Here is a 19,443-nt window from a genome sequence, read left to right on the forward strand (position 1 = left end):
CTGCTACTGCAATCTTTTCATTGTCATTGCATCTTAACGTGTTTCTTTCTTAATAATTTCACTCTTAAATAACACTGTAAAAAAATAATTCATAGATATGTGAGCATGTAACCATAGCAAAATTGTGAGGGGTAAGGTCAAAATGCATTAACGTATTGAATGGCAACCTTGCATGAATATATTTAATTTTACATTGTTACATTGTAACACTTCCCAAACCTGTGCACGCTGGGGTGTCAACATTTAAATAAAATATCACTTTGAAAAATGCCTGCATGAATAAATTACAATAAAAACACGGTGGCACATTAGAGCTAAAGCAGGAACTAAGTAACTAAAATGGAGAAACCTTTGGGGAAGGAATTCATAATTTAATGAATAAAGCCGCAGAACTTGACACATACACTCTAATTTGCATACTAAATTCCTTTGATACAAATCAAGCCATTGTAGAAAAAATCTAAACCTAGTCATGTTTCATTAATACATAACATATATTTATTCTACTTTTTATAAGAATGCTTGATTTTGATTGGCTGGGAAGAGGGCATTAACCCGGCAAGTTGCCCGCTGACCTTGTCTGTTGTACTTGTTGCTGACTGAGCATAGCGTCATCAATAGTAGATCAATACGCCGCTTGTGTGTTTTGGAATACTCGATTCTGATTGGCTGCAGGGTGTCCATTAATCCCTGATATATAGACACATGCTAAGTATTTCCAGTCAAATTGTCTGTTCAGCCTTCAAAACGAGAGCTGGTAAATTGTGAAAAATGCATTATACTGTAATCAGAAAAAGCGGTTATATGTATAGACCCTATAGTATCTGTGGTATAAAGGCTGGGACGAATTTCAAATTACAAATATTTAGGTACACTTTATGTGAAAGTATAGATCGTTGAGATTCCCATTGAAACGAATGGCGCGGGTGATTAGTCTTCAAAGCGAGAGCTGATAAATTGTATAAGCGGTATAATGTCCTTCGAGGTATCCAAACAGGTCGTTATTAAAGGGGACTACTTTTTGAGGGAGATGAACTCAAACAGAGTATACATTTAATAAGCATGCAAAACAAATAAGAAAAAGCATAATTATTAAAGTATTTGAATTGTTTTATTATGTTGGCAAGCAAGAAGTAGAATAAACGGATAATCACCTCAAGGCAGGGCAATAAACAGTTTGATATGACCGGCTCGTGGAAGGTTACCGCCCTCGAGTTCGTCTCGGGCGGTAAGCCGTCCACGAGCGGGCATATCAAACTGTTTATTGCCCTGCCTTCAGGTGATTATCCCTTACAAAATTGATAGGGATCTGGAGAGCATGTTGAATGGAATATGACTTTTATGACTACTATGACACTTTGTTTTTGGACAGCAATGTACCAATAATTCCATATTTGGTATTTATTACTCTACAAAAAAAAGAATGGCAGGATAAAAGATATTATATTTCCATAACATGCCCTTGAGAATAAGAAACATTAAGACAAATTCCAGGCTTGACCAAGATTAAGTGGGGACATGGTGTAAAATGAAACAGGCCTTTCTTTTGTTGACCTGCATGCTGCCCTCTGCATCGCCCATTCATTTCCCAAGACAAACACTGCACCAACTCTAATGATGACAAACCACAGACTTTTGAACCTTGCCCTTTACGGATGATAAGTAGTTCTTTAAAATGTTCGAATAGGACCTAATATAACACAAATTATACATTATTTATAAAAACAACAAGCTAAAGGAGGCATCTGATAAAAGCCAATGATCAGCATGACATTGCCCTGATTTGAAATCTCTTATTGATACCTCTGCAAAAGATCACATGATTCTGAAGGGCTCTTTATGGTTCCACATTCACGCAACGCAAGGGAGTTACGGACCCCTTACGTCCTTGCGGACCCTCCTTGCATCCACTGCAAGGGCCGGACGTGTGCCTCCCAAAATCGTAACCTTCCGTCGAGGCGACGCAGCAGCAAGGGCTGTGATTGGTCCGCTAACTAAAACCCAACGCAGAACCATAAACGTTCGCGACTGCGTCGAAGCGTCTGCGTGGTCATTGCGTTGAGGGAACGTGGGACCATTAAAAGGCCTTAACTCCAGTATGTTTTATCTGCATCCATCAAATGTGTGAATTCATGAATACGTTGTGGAATAATTGTTTTATTATTCATGCAAGTGACTGGACAGGAGGAGGCTTGGTGGGACCGTGCTTCATTAGAACTGCCACTCAAGAGACAGCCACGCCAAGATTTACCCTATGGGCAGCGTAAACGCATTACTCTGTTGCGTTTTACTGGGCCCCATTAAACGACGAGGCAACTTCACTTATCCTTCTGCCCTTTGCCTGGGACATGGCCTATCACTCACAGTTCAGCCAGCAGCGGGCCCCGGTGGCTCTGTGTATGCTGGCTCTCCTCAAAGCCTGTCCTGATTTTGCCAGAGTGGTTCTCGTTCAGGGACTGACATTTGATGTATCCACTTGGGTCAACACGCCACCTCAGTGTTGTGTCAGGCAAAGGTTAAAGGACCATACTCGTCAGGGTGAGGTCAACCATTGCAAGAAAAGAAAAACACAAGCTCCCGATATCAATTGTTAAAATAACTTTGTTCTATTGCAGGGCGTTTAGTAAGAGCATGTGCTCGCAACAATTGCACTGCACTCATTTGAAATTGACGTTGGTTGAGGGTTTGTGAAAGTTGGTGGACAACGAAAAACCATATCGCCTTCCAAGTTGCTCTACATAAGAACGTCTTATCACAAAGGCCAAGTGCTACTGTATTGGTTGACTCCCGTGGCAAGGCACGCCCACGCTAAATCCTCCTAGGCAGAATCAGCCAGGTCAAAAAGTTCTTCTGACAAATGATATGTTAACGGATAACAGATGTTTTAGTAAAGAACGGTATGGTCCTCCCTGTCATGGAGAAATCCTGTTGCAAAAGCAGGAGGATTGGACAAGCTTTCCTATTCAAACTTGGATATCCCTCCTTCTCCAAATCAACATCATGACTGACAACCCATGCAAGATGGGATGCAACTATCTCCGAACGAATAAATAAGCATAGAGCTTTCGTCTCCGGTTTTATTCGTGTTTCACAGTTGTAGGCATTTTGGAGGCAGAAACACATTATGGGAGATGTGTGAAAACCAAGCTATAAATGAAATGTGAACAGAGGTTGTGACACTCCTCCCACCTGCCTACCTCTGCTGTTGTGAAAGTCTTTGTCATGCCAGAGGTGTGGTACCTAGACACAAAGCCTACATGTGTTGTTACATTTACTCATTCAGGTGGTCTCCCTCCAGCTGAGCCTTTGGTCTCAGCACAATGGCCCTGCTTGAACAAGCATTTCGCTCAAATGGCGATTTGAAAACACTTTTTTTTTTTTGCAATTTAAAGAGTTTTCAATATAATCGATGGGGTCGGGCGTACAAGAGATGTAAACCGTTTTCCAAACACCACCTGGGAGAAAGTGTATGCAACTTTTTATATTTTTTATGTATGCAGGATTAAAGAGGCGGGATTTCTGGATCTGAAGAGGATCTTTGCGTCATAGCTGCAATAAGGGATAATTAATTTTTTTTTTTTCTTTTTTGTATTTTTGTTTTTCACACTATGGAAAATGTAGAGCATGACACACATGAACACAATTTATCTGGTACAGTGAAGGCTATTATCCAATTGTTTTGATTAAGGTTTAAACAACAAATTCTGTCCGATTTTAGAAATAACTACTGCTGCCAGTGGGTTAACGTGCAACTGAATCCAGGGTGTATGTGACTGGAAATAGACAACTACATACTATAAACCGAGACAAACTTATGAGAATGCTCATAATGTCTGCTGCTGTTGCGCATATGATTGACGTTGTTGAATTGTATCCCCATTCCAAATAATCCCAGGTTAAACTTCAAATCAAATCATATATATTGTTAGCCTTATAGCATAATAGCCGTAGTCATATTTTAAGGTTCATCTTTTATTTAGCTTCTAAAATAACAAAGTCAACTAGATGACTTAGGCAGATAGTGATTATGGAATGCAACAATTACTCTCTTTGTCTTAGGAGACAATGAGAGAAAGTGAATCAGCAGTGTTCGACAAGTAGAATAAGGTTAGATGTCATAATTTGGCCAAAGTATGACTTAGGCAATTATGGTTTGCTGCTTACAATATAATACACATATATAATCTCATATCAAGCAGTTATATAATCTTTTACCAATTATCAGGTCTAGCACATTGGTTGGATATGGGCCCTTCTAAAGGGTTGTTACTAACTGGGCCAGAGCCGCGTTAATGCTGGGGCCACAGAGGGCATCTCCTTCCCCCCTGGTGTAACCGAACATGTCTGGGAAATTGATTTTACCAACCATTTTACACTGGCCCACATGCCCAGGGTTTTGGGGTCAAAGTGAAATCCTGCCTGAGAGGTTGTGTGATTGGAGAGAAGTGGAGGAGGTGAGCGGGAGACGGTGTCAAATGGACGGATTGAGGCGGAGGGTGGTGAGGTACGAGGGCACGTGGACCCCCTCGCCAGGGGACAATGGGCCATCGACCCATGGCAGTCATTTGGTTGCTATGTGCCGTTTTTCAGCAGTTTGTTCAACAGCAAATCATTTAAAAACGAAAGATTGTTATGAAATGTCATGCTGTGTAGAGCAGATAATATAATTCACATTGGCACAAGTAAGATAAGAATTTGAACATACAATGTATGTAAAACATTAGAACATTAGAATCAGTGAATTACCACAAAGATCTCCACTCCTCCTGTTACACATCAAGTCTACGGAGAGCCTCTGGAATGAAGGAGTGACCAAATCTATTGCTACCTCCGCTACTTTCCAAACCAACCGAGATAAAAGCAAAGGTCAGAACTGACTCAACACAAGATTATTAAGTGTGTTATTTGTATCTTCAACATGTGTGTTTTTGTGTGTTCAAAGTTTTATTATGCATACAAAATGAGCTACTTAGCGAACCTTATCCCAGGTTCTTAGGGTCTGCTAACATGCATGGAGAGCGTCCTAATGGCATCAGATAAAAGCTGGGGGCCTTAAGAGAACAATAATGCACGTGGGATGGAGGGCATTTTGTGATTTGCCAGAGGGTACATTTTAAGGGAGCTGAGCTGTAATTACTGATGCTCGGGAAAGGTGAGAGGCTGTCAGATTCCATTAGATTGTATGACTTTGCAATGCTATCCTTAGGTACGCTACTGGCAATGCGCTATGCAGAACTTCCAAGATGTATTAGACTCAAAAAACCGACTAGATCTTTTTGACAGGATCCACAACCCTTTCATAGATATACACGTGTTCAAGTTATTATTCATTGAATACATGCCCAGTGCATTCTGCACAACCTACCCCCTTTTCTTTGCAGTGATACTTGGAGCAAACAACGTGTTTAACAGAAGATTTGATGATGTCCTCAATAAAACACCAGGTCTATTAGTCTTTTATACATTGTAATCATTAGGCGAATTTAGCAGTAACCTCCGAGTAGGGCTGAGGACAAGGTATACAATCAGCACTGCAAATTAAAATGCCACCAAGTTTCCAAAGCATTCAGATCCCACGATAGGATGCTGCTGCATTCAGAAACAGGGATGTATATAGATGTATATAGATCTGTTTTTGTAATTTCGTAGTGTAGCTAGTGGTTTACTGTGTAACATCAGTTACATTAGCCATTTAGACAGTATTCCTATCATCATTGCAATGTTTCCAGGCTAAGTCACACACCAGTCTGACCATCAAAGTAATTGGCATTTTTGTCCTACACTGTAAAATCTGGGATTTGTCTCAGGTTGTATCCAAATGTTCAACGATGTGATCGATAATGGCGAGTATTGTGTTCTTAAGGAAGTTAAAATACACTTGATCATTTGTTGGGATGTCCTTTAAAACTCAATATTCATATTAGCTTCTTTGAAACAAAATATTAAACATAAGTGAAGCCATTTAACTTTTGCAAAGTAGACTTGAACATTCATCATTAAACTGTTGGTCAACCATTAGTCGAGAAGCAGAGCATATACACACCTACTTACCCACATGAACACACACATACACACGCACAGCCACCTTTTTCATATTGTTTCAAAAGAAAGTGCTGAAAGAATTCATTATAGTGTTGGGAAACCAAGGCTCGATTTTTCAACATGTTTAAGTCAGTCAATGTGCCAATTGTTTCATGCCAATGGTAAATGGCAATTGCATGATTAATGGCATGTTCAGGAAAAAAAAATAAGGGTTAAAAATACCCTTTAACATGGAGAGCAACCCTTCCAAATTATCTAATTAGTGTCTTTACCATTGCCATTACCGGGCCCGTCCGTGCAAGACCATGTAAAGCAAACGTCAACATCACCAATTAGTAATATTACTTTCACTTCAATGTCCATCTTTTTCTTCAATGACTAAAATGACAACACAATGTCAATACAATTATAATTATATTTCTCTATTAGCAATTCCTCTAATCTATTGTAATTTACGAATTCAGGACAGTTTCAAAGTCAAGGATTGAGGGTGCTTTCTTAGATTCGCCCCCCAACACACAAACACTCGTGCTCAAACACACACTCCCGCACCACATCCCTATTGCACTCCAAACATTTACAGTGACAGACCATTACTGACGACATACTACCGCCTACCATTTCCAATGGCTTTTACCCACAGCTTTCTGGGGTCCCAGGATGGCAACTACTCGTTGTGGAACACAATTCCTGAGATTTAGCTGTCAATGCTGTGACAGAAATAGCTTAGCACTGTGGAGCCTCCGCAGGGATGTTGACACTGCAAACAGAGGGCAGGAGACGAATACAAACTGTCTGCTCTGGGCCACCTGGACACTGCCTCTTCACTCCCGTATCGCAAAGCTTTTGACCCTTTTGCTTAAATCATTTACAAAATAAACCTTATAATCAACTTTTCGGGGGCAATGACATTTTTCCATTGGCTCTGCCTCCCCTGATTTGTTCTTTGTTGTGTTCTACACCAAAGAAAGAATGAAAGGCAAAAATCAAGCATGAAATGACAAATTGCTTTTTGTAATTTTGGATGAGCGAATATTACCGTGTACGCATACAAATAATGGTATTTCCAACCAATCATTTGTATTCTAAGATACATCTGTAATGTTAGTTGCTGTTTTGATACCTTGCATTTCATTCTTTGTTCACCATGGCAACCTTTTGGAACCAAATAACTGGTCGTGTTTCCACCCACCCGTCCATAGGACAATTCATTAGTGTTGTGCCCATGTGATTAGCCAAGCACGATTGTTCGAATAAATGTATTCATTTTGTGCAGCACCAAAGAACGGTTTTCCGACCAACGTTTCCATTCTTCTGGACGATTCATCAATTATGCTTCGCACACGACCCGTCTCAGCCATACATGCTGTGATAGATAAAGGTTTTTTTATACTTCAACAGTGGGGACCCAAAGGCACCGTCTATGGCCTTTTCTCCCTTGCACAAAACAGCATGCTGAACCGCTTTAAATATTTCACAAATGTCAGTAGAGATCAAAAGGGAAATCAGAGCCTTTGTTCGCCATACATGGCTTGGAAACACAACCGCAAGCCTCCAAATGGTAAAGGCCATAAAACGCATCAATCAGTTTTAATGACATCCTTGCATCCATTGGATCCATTTGCAATCCATCTGGATCTTCTTCAATATCACTGGTTACTATAGGCTTAACCGATATATTTACAAATCTCTTATATCCCACATTGGTCATGACTTTGATCGTTATCCCACCCTTTATCTTGTGTAAGTTGTCTTGGCAAAAAGAGATTGGCAATCGTTGCAACCATTTTCAATGACTGCTGCCATTTTGGGAGCATAGGAGTATTGGACATGTTAGTTTGGTTAATAGGAAAGTTTTTTCGGTCATTTTTACATTTCTAACTATTTGTCATTATATGGAGACACTGTTTGAATTTGCCAAATGATTTCTCTTGCATGACCTGGCAAATCAAGTTTCATGAACATAAGTTACGGTACATTAAGTTCAAGATTTTACAGTGAAGTACCACAACTCACTTGAGTCCACTCAATATGATTGAGCTGCAACAAAAGAAAACATGATGCATTCTGTGACGCCTTCTATGGACCTTTATATTGTGCCAATGTAGCTGTCAGCATCTGTGTGTAACGCTTTCAATGCACGGTACATTGTGATACTGTCTTCCCTTCAGGAATGATATGGGTCGGCAACTTTCACAAAACCATGTAGCTCTTTACGGACAACCTTCCTGTCAAACCAACTTCTGTTTGAAACTATGGAGGGGAAAGGGATCAGGGGTTGCGGGGGGAGGGGGGGGGGGGGGGGGGGGGGGGAGGGAAGACTGCATGAGGGAAAAGAAAGGGAAAGGAGGAGGAAGGAGAAAGATACAGTATACAGTATTTGTAGGAAGGATAAATGGTTAAATAAGTGCTACTGCAGATTGGTTCTGTGTAGTTAGCGCATGTGCACACATTGATGCCAGGCGGATACGGTATAAGTGCACAATGCTTTGAGCAGTGAGGAAACGAGCTAATGAGCAGCTAAACCTGAACAGCGTGAAGACACTGAACTGAATCTGTATTCCGATCAGCTGTCTTATCCGTCTTATGGATTTTTATTATTATAACATTCCCATTGTTAAAGGTTACTTGTTTACTGTCTCGTACCACAACAGAGTTATGCAGTATCACGTACGAGGGAAAGGGAACAGATATTTATAGGGCCTCAACAGTTTACATGCTGGTCTCGCTACATTTGGAACCATGGGGTTCCCAGGAGAGGTTGCAAAGTCCTGCGCTGCTTCTCTATCTCCCCCCCACCCCACCCCTTTCATCTCATCCTTGAATGAACTGACTGAAGCTTCAAACGTGGGGGCCCCCTTATAGTTTTTAATATGCGGACAAAAGGAGTCGCATAGAGAGAGACTTGTCTAAATTAGCTCTATGCTTTGCTTAGGTTATCGCATGTTTCTTGTTTTTAGAAGAGAATTTTAGGGTTTGGTTGCCTTGCAAACCCCTACATGAATGCTTCCACCCCTGGACCACCATTTAATTTGACTTCAGTTATTTAAGAACTCAGTCTGGACCATTTTTCCAACATCACCTTGATAATTGCAGCATTTTCACTGGGGCTTGCTGTGTCATTTCAAATTAAGTATTTCTTCTAAATATCTTCTATACTCGTGTTTAGAAGATATATACAGATAAGTTTTCTCTCTCCCTCCCCCGCTCGGCCCCTTCCTCCCTACCATTCTCCATCTGTTTGTTAGTGAAAGTCTTTTCACTGAGTAGTGGTGGTCTTCTGCGGCTGAATGGCTGCCTATCTCCATGGGCACGCGTGGTAGATGGGTCTGCCTGTGACCCGGCTCACTGCTCAAACAACAGCCTCACCTGTCTTCTAATGGAAGAATAACTCCTCTGTTTTGTTTGTGGTGTATCGTACCCTGTAATCCTATCGTGTCGGGATGCATCCACCTTGTGAATACATTTTTCACACGGCAGGTTTCTCCAAATATTTGGTGCTACACTTGAAATAGCTTGTTTACCTTTGATATTTTACATTCTCATATTGTAGGCCAAGCCATTATATATTTTATTTTTCTACAAAGTTTAACTTGACACTGATGTTCATTTTGCACAGAAGTTCTTAATCAAATGAGAAAAAAAACGAATTCAAATACTCAATTGCACTTGTCATTTGTCTTTAAACAAAAATGGGCTTTACCATCTGGTAACTTTACACTTTATTAAACATGTTATCATATCTTTGATATCGAGATATTTGATGTTGTATTTCGGGATAGAAGAGTGACTTTGGTGATATCGCCTAGCCCAATGTTCAACAACAAACGTTCGCTGATTGGTTACAAAGTATTCCAGGTTGAACATTTCGGAGCATGCAGAGTTAACCGACTGTTGTACGACGGATCCACGCATGATGAATACATGAATTTGTAATGATGACTTGCCGAGTGTGTGCCATTGATCTTACAACCATTATTATTTGATGTACCTGCATTACTTTAGTGCCCTGTTGACATCTGCTACGCAGCTTGTCATAACGTGCCCATTGAGACCCATTGCGTAAATACACCTTAATGTTGGTTCCGCTCAACGGCGTCCTGCTTGTGGCCCCCCCGATGAGGTCAGATGGGCCCTGCTGGCAGGGGGGCGTAACACAACAATGACACCTGAGATGTCCTTCTACTGCCCCCCCGTACGTCCAACTCACTCACCCATATGGTGTACACCCATATGCATGTACACACACATGCACAGATAGACTATTTTAACACATCAAGACTGACTCAGACATATGCCCAAATGCATGCATGTTCACACATGCATAAATACACTTACCGTTTCCAACACACACACAACACACCACACACACACACACACACACACACACACACACACACACACACACACACACACACACACACACACACACACACACACACACACACACACACACACACACACACACTTGCTCTATGACGAGACAGAGCTCCTGTTCCATATTTAATTGAATACATCAGCTGAGGAGAAAGGCAGTCAGCCAAGGCTCTGATACATGCACCAGTGAAACCTGATGGGGCACGACTGGCATTTATTTCAATGGGTGAGAGAGATTCACACAGATCCTGCAAGTCACTTTTCCTTTCCAGTTAGCATGTAGCTGGTCATGCTTGGAAAGGCAGGCAGAAGAGTGATGGGTTGGTTAGATCCACCGAGGGGACTCAAACGACGCGCCATCGCAATTAAATCTTTGCGGGAAGAATTAGGGCAGTGTCTTCGGTGACGGCTCAGCACGAAAGGCTTTAAAGCAAACAAGCCTACACAGACCTGCACATACTCGTATACACACAAGCGACAAAACCCACACATTTACCGGAGCACCCATGTTAACGTTGACGGATAAATAAAGCACCCACCCAGGGATGTTTACAGGTTGTGGATGAATTATGGGCTTCCTTTGAGAGCCTTTATTGCCAGACGCATTCATCTGTGATATGTGATGTATTTCAAGACGAGGGAAGAAAAAAGAGGGTTGGGGGAGGGTTCACTAGATGGGCCTCATCCTCTTCCATGCGTATTTCGCCTCCCAATTCGTAGTTCCTAACCTTGGCACCATTGTTCTGAGGTGTGCTCGGGTTTGAACGAATGTGTCGCATCACCAGAGATGAACAGGCTCTTGCTGTGGATTGAATTTAGAGAGTCTAATAATGTTGTCCACCACTATGTAGTTTCCTGGGCTGAGCTGATACACACACCCGAGCTGCTTTTGACAAAACGAAAACAGCATTAGGGTCTTGAATTAGAGGTTATTTGGACAAAATAAGCATTTGTTGATCGATTGGAGGCCAATTGGACGAAATTGTGTGAGGGAGCAAACAATAAGTTGCTGGCACACTTGCAAGGTCACAAAACAAGGATATAGACTACACCTGTCACTAGGGGGTATTGCCGTTTCAAGCCTGTGCACTTGTTACCCTCCTGAAAAGTACCAGAAAAACATAAGAGAGGATGAGATAAATGCTTTTGCTAGGCATGTTTCTGAACAAGCTTTTGTACTACTCCAGGAATGGTTCTATCAATTTGCATATTCAGATGGCTTGTACCGCATATACAGAGACTAGATGGAGTTCCTCAACTCCTGGCTGTCAAAAACGTTTTTTCTTCCCCTGCAAAACAAGGGAAACACATATAAGCTGCAAGAACCAATTTCATTTTTAAATATCATACCCAACTGAAAATATTTCTGTGGTAGGTCAAATAAATTAGCCATGGATAACCAGGTAAGAGATTAAGAATATTTTATGTTTAGACTAGAGATATGATTTTGATTTGACAATAACTGGATATGTTTTCCAGTTAATAACGGATGAGGATAATGAATCCGGGACAAATGTGTAAATTCGTACGTAATAGTTAAAAAAATCAGAGTATGAACATGAATAAATAAATATAAAGGGGAAATGTTATTGTTAAAACCATGGCTCTGCGCTGACTGAATTTTAGATTAGTTGAAACTTTGGATGCCCTCAAGATATCTTCATCTAAGAATAAACTCAACTTTTATGGGAGTTGGTCCGAAGCGTGTTCTTATATTCCATTCACATCTAGTGGAAATGCCTACCAGCATCCTCATGGACCGATATTTCTTCCAACCATAATTCAACCAATCTATTATTTCTCCCTTTTGGTGCTGTCTCAAAACAAAGGGCGACAGATGAAAGTCAACGACAATTCAGCACATAATAAAGACTGAGGATAAACAGCTTTCTATTGCCATCATTTATTTCCAACCACACAAAGTCAAGGGGCCTTTGCATCATTACCAACAGCAATTGCTTTTTAAATGATGATGGATCGACGTCTTGGACTGGTTAAATGATCTAAGAATTACTCTTCCAGGTCATTGCGCTTCTGTTATAATATGTGCATGAAAAACCTGAATGAGAATTTATTGTCACGTGTCCATCTCAAGGTGTTCATTACAGTTGATGAGAAGTCCTTGAATCTGATTTTTATATATAATTCCTCTCCCAACAGCTCGCAAAAGAGGAGCACCCAGGACGTTATTTGGCACACACTTTTCTTCTCCTTGTTATAGATGACATACGAGTAGCAGTGACTTGTTTCTATGCAATTTACAATAAGTAGATTTCTCATTAGTACTGGAGGCGAAGAGTTGTGATATGACGAGTGAGTTCTAATGCCACGTAGCAATGGGTTGCTAGGCGACGTGCCAGAATGGAGGAGCGGGAGTGAATGAGTCAGAGTTGGAAACCAGTCCAATGATGGTATACTGTGGAATATATATGTATATTATATATAACGTGATTTGGTTATGAGAAGACAGATGGATCATGTCACTAACACCTTCGTATTCCTCCCTAACGTTACTAATTAGCATGATTACATCCAACCCTGGCTTTCCTCCTTGGTGGGGAGAATAAGGTAAAGAAATGTGTCGCAATCGCCTTCCATACACCACATTAACAGCCAAGCTCAATCGAGGGAGAGAGGGGGAAGGAGAGAGGGGGAGAGAGAGAGAGGGAGGGAGAATGCTGTAAGAGGGTCATATTCCCAGAGCATTAATTGCTGAATCAGAGTGATCTGATGGCGAGCACCACTGCAGCGGCAGCTAAGTATTGGGGATGAGAGGCCTGCTGACAAGGCAGCAGGAAGTTTGTGAAGGACTAATGGATCGGAACTGACCTGCAAGACCTGATGACAACAGCTGCTTTTGAATGTCAAGATCATGGTCAGGATACCGATGGGTACTATATATTTGTTTTTTAACCTGGTACTTAATTTGAACATGAATTAATGAAAGATAGCAGCCATACATGACTCCAACTGTGAATCCACCTACTTGTATACTGTTGAACTTCACATGCTCTAGGGCAGCCACCAGAAAAAAAGTTTAGCTCAGTTTGGACATTCACTGCGTCCAGTTATCTCTACAAGAGAAGGTCGAGGCCATCGTAAGTCAACTGTTCAGGATTCAAACCCCATTAATACATCCCTGGGCCCTTATTTATTGATGATGGAATGATAGATATCCAGTAGGCGGACAATTTCATTTTTTTTTTCCTTTGCATGTTGACTAAGACACACACATACTTCAACTATCCTGTTTGGCAGGACAAGGAGCTGCTGGTTGTGACAAAGCCAATTCCACAATGAAAATCACGGACGCGTCACGGAAGCGAAGCGGCTGGTGTTTCTGGACTGCACTCCACCAATAGAAGCGGTCCAGACACGTTCCGGCTGATGGCTCAAGACTTGCATAATTATAAAAGGCCTATATGAATTGTAAAAATTATTATGATTAGAATGATCATACAATATATTCACGAGTTATAATCAACCCCTACAAACAATATATACATCAATACTATAAACCCATTAGATAAGGTAGGATTTCTAGATGTCATGGCAACGTTGCAGTCTGCTCCAGACAACTGACTGCGATTAGAGAATGGACGAGGAATCGACGCAGACTTTCATTTTCTTCTTTGCCACTGATTAGCTATTGATACCATAGATAGACTGTATGATATTACAATACCCTGTTAGTGTATTGCATAGGGGTCGATGTTGAGCTCATGATTATTCATGAGCATATGCAAATGCTTGGCAGTAGAAGTGTTCTGAGACGAGGCTGCGAACCGGCAACCTTCAAAAATAGTATCGTAAACAAGTGCTGGTTTGGGGACGGTTCCGTGCCGTGCCGCGACCATATCTAGTGGAATAGCCTACATTCACTAATGGTTTATATTATTTTTGGCGACCGTTTTACTGCCGTGAAGCTTCCGTGACGGTTCTTGTGGAAATTGGCCTTAAGAATCACATAGTACTGAGAGGGAGCATGGGTGGGTCATGAAAATCTGCAGTCTTTAATATCAACTCCTCAGTATGAAACATGCCCATGGCGAGTGAAAGGAGGCCTTTGCAACACAGAAAAGGCAGTGTGACGCTGTAGGGGGATGGAAAATGAACAGCAGGAGGTTATGTAAGGTTTGCATTCTTACTTCATGATGCCTTGCTCCTGGTATTAGGTCTGTGGTACAGCGTAGCCAAGAGTTTCACGATGTGACACTTCTAACACAGCATGAATAGGAGTTTTTACTTTTTTGTCAAGCCGCCTATATAAAAAACATATTAATGCCTCATTAATTCTGTGCCAATATCTTCAGACAATATGTTCCCATTATCAGTAATACGGTGTCTTTGTCATCAGGTCGGACAGGTCCCTATTGCCAGCTACGACTGCCGTGCAAGGTGCCAATTTACTTTCAGAGGAGCCATCATCAATCAGAGAGCACACCAAAAGCATTCTGCCATTCACTGCTGTATCTTCCAGCATATCATTCTCTAAACTGTCAGTTCACTGTAATTCTGCTTACTTTCCTCCAAGCCATTTAGTGCCTTTTTTTCAAATAAATTCTTGCTTTATAACTACTTTTTTTATGAGCCAACCTGGTACGGTGCTACACCAAGATACGCCTTGGCTAAACTATTGTATTTTTCTGCTATGTATAAATAACACTCAGTTTACACCTCGGAAAAGAAAAAAACGAACATACGACTCACAACATACACATAGGCTTAACAGCACAGCAGGGAACACAGCCAAATGGAAAGGTGTAGTCTGCATCGACATGGAGTCGGATTTTAATGTATTATATAACAGTTGCGTTATATTCTGAGGGGGATGGATAGCACTCAGACAGTTGAGAGCTGGTGCAGCACCATGGACAGATGAAGGAGCAGCAATCGTGACACAGCGGTCAGGAAAGTTTCTCTTTCTTATATCGCTCTCCTTTTGCTTGCCATGTGGCGGAACGAGCTGTAATGGCGGGTCAACTGTTGACCGGTGAGCATTTGAGTGGCGTTAAAAGGTTGGAACTAGAAAATTGAAATGTCGTTCTCCTGCGTCTCTAACATGGGCTGAAGGCAGTATTATGTCCACTTCCAGAGAGTAACGCAGCATGCCCTTGAAATGCAATGTATTCATTTCTCCCAATTCAAACCACCCTTTGTCGTGAGTGGCTCTGGGCCCTGGAGGCAAAAAAATATACGGAAGTACCTTTGGAACCGGAAAATGTGTCAACCTGTGGATCCACCTTTTTTATATTTTCTTGGACAAATAACCCAGTCAGAGGTTTGTCTGTGTGTCTGTGCGCAGGGCACTGTATTCATAAAAAAACCCTGCTAGTTTAAGATGATTGTCAGCTTCATTCACATAAGGTTGAACCAGATGCAACGTTTCAGGGCATGTGGCTGAGCGGTGCTGAAGCCCTGCCTCCCGTCCTGACAGCCATAGACAGGCGCAGCCTTCTGGCACCGGCTGGCTCCCCGGCCCATTATGCAAGTGAATTAAACTAATGCATCTGTCTGTTCTCTGCTGCCGGACAGTATTTATTAGTCTGATCTACAATCCCTTCTCCCTTCAGCTGTGTCCCCACCGCCCCCGCCACCACCTCTTTTAATATGGTAGACTGCCTCTGTTTTTACTACAGAGATGAGTCTTCCAGGGTGACTGCCTACAGAGGTACTTGAGAATAACACATTCACGCCAGTCTGAAGGGCCCCGATACACATCACATATAGTTCACACATAGATGAAGTCAATGTCTTTTGTTATTCTGTACCGTGGTGTTTGATTAACTGCTGTAAGCCGGAAATGACCTAGACCCTTCTCAATACCTGAAGTGGAATGGACTTCTAAACCCCCTCCATCTACCCCTACATACACCCCCCCCCATAAGTTAATACTTACCTTGATTCAATAGAGATGTGTTGGGCCGGAGTGTATTGCAACGTGCTGCTGATGCTGACCTAGAGCAACAACGTCGCTGGCACACAAGCGTCCATATTTGTGGGCGCCAAGTCAGAGGGACACAGTTATTACCTTGAATGAACGAGCCACCGGGAGGGGGAAAAAAAACTAAAGCAGGGTCCCAAAACAAGTGTTGAACTTTGAGGCAGTGCAGCCCATAATCCCATTACACCTGATGTCCAGGCTTCTTAGGCTCCGGGGGGCGATGCACTGTTTTGGCACACTGCAACAAACCCCCATACTTGCTCCAGCACGTAGGGATTGAGGTAGTTGAAATGGTGGCTGTTTGATAATAGAAACATCAATGCATTTCTGTGTGTTGTCACTGAATCAGGCATGGATGGATTTTAAATTTGCTATCGTATATGCTTAGTTGACCTAGCAGCCATTGCATTCTTCAGATTGGCTTGTTTTTCCATTGTTTTAATTTTTTCTTAAAGGCTTAGTATTGAGGCCCCTTATTAACTAATACCTGGCTCGATGAAGCCCTTGAGTACTGTGGCTACATAAATAAACTGTACTATGCTTCATATTATAAGCAACTCGGAGGAGTTACCATGAATTACAGTTGCCATAGGCAAAGTTAGTAGTTAGCGAAGACTGTCACGTTTGTGGCCCAGAGAGGATGCTTTATTTATAGAGAAGTGCCGTAATTAATTGTTGCTCTGGTGTAGCTGTCTACGTTTGATGGATGTCATCTATAGCCCAACCCTCCAAAACCCACTCCACTTTATTTTCCTCCTGTCAGGTAATACATACGTATGAAAGTTAATCTTGGCAATGAGATGGATGGGGAGCATTAACGCATACATGAAATTGTTTGTCTGACAAAAATTAGTGCAAATAGATTTTTGATCTAACTTCTATTATCTATGGGTTTAATTTCAAATACAGGTGTGTTTGACTATCAGAAATTGTATTTTCAGAAAGGGCATGCTCTACCACATAAATATCATTATTGTGTTTTGAATATATGAAGTGTACCTTTCAAAATTGGTTTAAGTTTGAAACCTAGCACATTCTAGACATTCACTTCATGCGCTCTTTTAAATGTTTCCTGAACAACAGAATCCGTCGTTCTTTTCACGTACAGCTTTAACTTAACTCAAGTGTCATCCCTTTCAATGCAAGGTAAACACTGCCTGTCCCTGGTCCCAGAGAAGACCCTCATTATAATGATGGATCATATATTCATTCATCTTTGGTGTGCCAGAAGAGATGTGTGTTGTGGTCATTGCCTGGCTGATGGACTAACGGGCAGTATGGTGACCTATATAGAGGGCCTCCCAGATCCATATAAAAAAATACAATGGCCCCTATATCTTCAGAAAGTGTGCAACGTGATATCTTTATGTTCATATAGTTTATCTTTTATGTTGTGCGGGTCTTTTAAGTGTGTTTGCAGGATTTATGTGATCCTTTAGTGTTGCAGTATTCTGCTGCGACTAAAGTGTAGCAGACAAAAAAATCTCAATGTCTGAGGGTAGGACACAGATGTCAAGAGATTGCTGCAGCATTCTGCCCCACTTTGATGGACACTTAAAACTGTCGCGTTTTGTTAATTGCCACATATCCCCCGCGATTACAATCGCTCACCACCGCCTACAGTTCGCTGCCGACGGCGATGGCGGATATATGGAAATGAAGACATCATAATCCTGATCAGGTGGCGATGGCTTACTGCGTTCATAGGGTACCATGACCTTGTGGTAATTGCCTGCGTTAAGAATCTGTTAAATCTTTCACCACGCACAGCAGCAAATCCGCCCGGTTCCCTGTTGTTCTTCAGCGGTGACCTTGGCGTCGTTCAGAGCTCTGGCGCTGGCTGCCGTTCCCGTGGTCGTTGAAGTGGGGGTCAGAATTAACATTCTATACACAGACTTTTATGGGTCATTTTATTCACACTTTGTTAAAAAAAAATGATGGTGTTGGATGAATAGCTAAGTGGTGAGGCAATGGACAGTGTTAAAAACAAGAATTTATTATTGAATAGGAGGCTAAATCTGTTACCTTGGATAACATGAAAGTTGGCTAGGACCTCAGATCCTGTCGTAGTGTGTGTGTGTGTGTCTGTGTGTGTGCGTCAAGTGAGGGAAATGAGAAGGTGAAACTAGAGTCGTCAAAAAAAAAGAACTAATTACTCTAAAAGATGGATTACATTCAAATCCCCATTTATTCAGAGGCCGGGCATAATGGTTTATTAACTTTCTATAATTGACTGTCATTATAATTGAGTGCGGTTGAGTCTCTGCAGGGATTTAAATATTTGATTTAAGAAACAACTGGTTTTTATGCTGCAATTTTTCTTAACACTAATTACTTATGTGTTGTAGGTATTAACATGTATGATACTGTAAATAGGAGATATTTGTCTGTTTCATGCACTTGACTCTTGTTAAAACGTTTTTGTTATGCAACCATGTTTGTTATTTATGAAAACTTTGTAAACTATACCTTCTAGCTATCAGAGAACCGCACCTTGCAGATAACTTACCCATGCAAATTAACGTAAATATTTAGTCAAAAACAATCTAGTCCTTTGTGGTGAGCATGATGCATAATGTTGTGGAAAAGATTAAAGATTTGTACTGGTGGTCATCAGCCACAAACACAGCTGGAATTCCTAAACAACTCCTTATCTCTGAAAACATAAGGAATTCTATGTTTTTTTAACATTTGAAAATGGTGTAATATAAAACTATATATATTAAATAAAAGTATGCCCTGCTGTATTTGCTGAATCTTTGTTTTGAATGTGATGCTCCACACAAGGAAAATCAAAAGCCCAAACAAAAAGTAGTTTCTCTTCTCTGTTTCCTATCTTCTCTTGTAGTTTTTATTTTTTTTATTATATAGTATCTTCTATAAGACTCAGCATTTACAGTATTAAACGTTCTTAGCTATTTTGCACTAGTGCAAGACTTATCGGTGTATCTGCATTTATAGAATGAATGAAGCAGGCACTTAGCATTATTTCTATAGTCCAACAAACAACCACCTTCCATTGAGCTGCCAGTAACAAAGACATTGTTGCGTTCGCTCTCACAAACACACATGTCGGACAC

This window comes from Gadus chalcogrammus, chromosome 20 (genome assembly GCF_026213295.1).
Source record: "Gadus chalcogrammus isolate NIFS_2021 chromosome 20, NIFS_Gcha_1.0, whole genome shotgun sequence".
NCBI lineage: Eukaryota > Metazoa > Chordata > Actinopteri > Gadiformes > Gadidae > Gadus > Gadus chalcogrammus.